Below are 4,242 nucleotides of genomic sequence, written 5' to 3'. Positions count from 1 at the left end.
TCAGAAAACGTGCTCAGCTCGTCGAGAAAATGCGATTTAAGCAATAAAATTAAAAATGCACCTAAAACCTAAACCAAACGTTGCAGGTGGTTATTTCTTCATGCGCAGTGGTCAACGCGGCACTCTCTGGCTGCCAAGAGCACTTTTTACTATGCGCACCCAACCAGAGTGACGGGAGGAGCACATTTCAGAAAACGTGCTCAGCTCGACGAGAAAATGCGATTTAAGCAATAAAATTAAAAATGCACCCAAAACCTAAACCAAACGTTGCAGGTGGTTATTTCTTCATGCGCAGTGGTCAACGCGGCACTCTCTAGCTGCCAAGAGCACTTTTTACTATGCGCACCCAACCAGAGTGACGGGAGGAGCACATTACAGAAAATGTGCTCAGCTCGTCGAGAAAATGTGATTTAAGCAATAAAATTAAAAATGCACCTAAAACCTAAACCAAACGTTGCAGGTGGTTATTTCTTCATGCGCAATGGTCAACGCGGCACTCTCTAGCTGCCAAGAGCACTTTTTTATATGCGCACCCAACCAGAGTGACGGGAGGAGCACATTTCAGAAAACGTGCTCAGCTCGACGAGAAAATGCGATTTAAGCAATAAAATTAAAAATGCACCCAAAACCTAAACCAAACGTTGCAGGTGGTTATTTCTTCATGCGCAGTGGTCAACGCGGCACTCTCTAGCTGCCAAGAGCACTTTTTACTATGCGCACCCAACCAGAGTGACGGGAGGAGCACATTTCAGAAAACGTGCTCTGCTCGTCGATAAAATGCGATTTAAGCAATAAAATTAAAAATGCACCTAAAACCTAAACCAAACGTTGCAGGTGGTTATTTCTTCATGCGCAATGATCAACGCGGCACTCTCTAGCTGCCAAGAGCACTTTTTGCTATGCGCACCCAACCAGAGTGACGGGAGGAGCACATTTCAGAAAACGTGCTCAGCTCGTCGAGAAAATGCGATTTAAGCAATAAAATTAAAAATGCACCTAAAACCTAAACCAAACGTTGCAGGTGGTTATTTCTTCATGCGCAGCGGTAAACGCGGCACTATCTAGCTGCCAAGAGCACTTTTTACTATGCGCACCCAACCAGAGTGACGGGAGGAGCACATTTCAGAAAACGTGCTCAGCTCATCGAGAAAATGCGATTTAAGCAATAAAATTAAAAATGCACCTAAAACCTAAACCAAACGTTGCAGGTGGTTATTTCTTCATGCGCAATGATCAACGCGGCACTCTCTAGCTGCCAAGAGCACTTTTTACTATGCGCACCCAACCAGAGTGACGGGAGGAGCACATTTCAGAAAACGTGCTCAGCTCGTCGAGAAAATGCGATTTAAGCAATAAAATTAAAGATGCACCTAAAACCTAAACCAAACGTTGCAGGTGGTTATTTCTTCATGCGCAGTGGGCAACGCGGCACTCTCTAGCTGCCAAGAGCACTTTTTCCTATGCGCACGCAACCAGAGTGACGGGAGGAGCACATTTCAGAAAACGTGCTCAGCTCGTCGAGAAAATGCGATTTAAGCAATAGAATTAAAAATGCACCCAAAACCTAAACCAAACGTTGCAGATGGTCATTTCTTCATGCGCAGTGGTCAACGCGGCACTCTCTAGCTGCCAAGAGCACTTTTTACTATGCGCACCCAACCAGAGTGACGGGAGGAGCACATTTCAGAAAACGTGCTCAGCTCGTCGAGAAAATGCGATTTAAGCAATAAAATTAAAAATGCACCTAAAACCTAAACCAAACGTTGCAGGTGGTTATTTCTTCATGCGCAGCAGTCAACGCGGCACTCTCTAGCTGCCACGAGCACTTTTTACTATGCGCACCCAACCAGAGTGACGGGAGGAGCACATTTCAGAAAACGTGCTCAGCTCGTCGAGAAAATGCGATTTAAGCAATCAAATTAAAAATGCACCTAAAACCTAAAACAAACGTTGCACGTGGTTATTTCTTCATGCGCAGTGATCAACGCGGCACTCTCTAGCTGCCAAGAGCACTTTTTACTATGCGCACCCAACCAGAGTGACGGGAGGAGCACATTTCAGAAAACGTGCTCAGCTCGTCGAGAAAATGCGATTTAAGCAATAAAATTAAAAATGCACCCAAAACCTAAACCAAACGTTGCAGATGGTCATTTCTTCATGCGCAGTGGTCAACGCGGCACTCTCTAGCTGCCAAGAGCACTTTTTACTATGCGCACCCAACCAGAGTGACGGGAGGAACACATTTCAGAAAACGTGCTCAGCTCGTCCAGAAAATGCTTTTTAAGCAATAAAATTAAAAATGCACCCAAAACCTAAACCAAACGTTGCAGGTGGTTATTTCTTCATGCGCAGTGGTCAACGCGGCACTCTCTAGCTGCCAAGAGCACTTTTTGCTATGCGCACCCAACCAGAGTGACGGGAGGAGCACCTTTCAGAAAACGTGCTCAGCTCGTCGAGAAAATGCGATTAAAGCAATAAAATTAAAAATGCACCTAAAACCTAAACCAAACGTTGCAGATGGTCATTTCTTCATGCGCAGTGGTCAACGCGGCACTCTCTAGCTGCCAAGAGCACTTTTTACTATGCGCACCCAACCAGAGTGACGGGAGGAGTACATTTCAGAAAACGTGCTCAGCTCGTCGAGAAAATGCGATTTAAGCAATAAAATTAAAAATGCACCTAAAACCTAAACCAAACGTTGCAGATGGTCATTTCTTCATGCGCAGTGGTCAATGCGGCACTCTCTAGCTGCCAAGAGCACTTTTTACTATGCGCACCCAACCAGAGTGACGGGAGGAGCACATTTCAGAAAACGTGCTCAGCTCGTCCAGAAAATGCGATTTAAGCAATAAAATTAAAAATGCACCCAAACCCTAAACCAAACGTTGCAGGTGGTTATTTCTTCATGCGCAGTGGTCAACGCGGCACTCTCTAGCTGCCAAGAGCACTTTTTACTATGCGCACCCAACCAGAGTGACGGGAGGAGCACATTTCAGACAACGTGCTCAGCTCGTCGAGAAAATGCGATTTAAGCAATAAAATTAAAAATGCACCTAAAACCTAAACCAAACGTTGCAGGTGGTTATTTCTTCATGCGCAGTGGTCAACGCGGCACTCTCTAGCTGCCAAGAGCACTTTTTAGTATGTGCACCCAACCAGAGTGACGGGAGGAGCACATTTCAGAAAACGTGCTCAGCTCGTCGAGAAAATGCGATTTAAGCAATAAAATTAAAAATGCACCTAAAACCTAAACCAAACGTTGCAGGTGGTTATTTCTTCATGCGCAGCGGTCAACGCGGCACTATCTAGCTGCCAAGAGCACTTTTTACTATGCGCACCCAACCAGAGTGACGGGAGGAGCACATTTCAGAAAACGTGCTCAGCTCATCGAGAAAATGCGATTTAAGCAATAAAATTAAAAATGCACCTAAAACCTAAACCAAACGTTGCAGGTGGTTATTTCTTCATGCGCAATGGTCAACGCGGCACTCTCTAGCTGCCAAGAGCACTTTTTACTATGCGCACCCAACCAGAGTGACGGGAGGAGCACATTTCAGAAAACGTGCTCAGCTCGACGAGAAAATGCGATTTAAGCAATAAAATTAAAAATGCACCTAAAACCTAAACCAAACGTTGCAGGTGGTTATTTCTTCATGCGCAGCAGTCAACGCGGCACTCTCTAGCTGCCAAGAGCACTTTTTACTATGCGCACCCAACCAGAGTCACGGGAGGAACACATTTCAGAAAACGTGCTCAGCTCGTCCAGAAAATGTGATTTAAGCAATAAAATTAAAAATGCACCCAAAACCTAAACCAAACGTTGCAGGTGGTTATTTCTTCATGCGCAGTGGTCAACGCGGCACTCTCTAGCTGCCAAGAGCACTTTTTGCTATGCGCACCCAACCAGAGTGACGGGAGGAGCACCTTTCAGAAAACGTGCTCAGCTCGTCGAGAAAATGCGATTAAAGCAATAAAATTAAAAATGCACCTAAAACCTAAACCAAACGTTGCAGATGGTCATTTCTTTATGCGCAGTGGTCAACGCGGCACTCTCTAGCTGCCAAGAGCACTTTTTACTATGTGCACCCAACCAGAGTGACGGGAGGAGCACATTTCAGAAAACGTGCTCAGCTCGTCGAGAAAATGCGATTTAAGCAATAAAATTAAAAATGCACCTAAAACCTAAACCAAACGTTGCAGGTGGTTATTTCTTCATGCGCATTGGTCAACGCGGCACTCTCT

This window comes from Syngnathus scovelli, unplaced genomic scaffold (assembly GCF_024217435.2).
Source record: "Syngnathus scovelli strain Florida unplaced genomic scaffold, RoL_Ssco_1.2 HiC_scaffold_31, whole genome shotgun sequence".
In the NCBI taxonomy this organism is placed as follows: domain Eukaryota; kingdom Metazoa; phylum Chordata; class Actinopteri; order Syngnathiformes; family Syngnathidae; genus Syngnathus; species Syngnathus scovelli.
The sequence above is the reverse complement of the archived record's forward strand: the minus strand, read 5'-3'. Positions refer to the sequence as shown.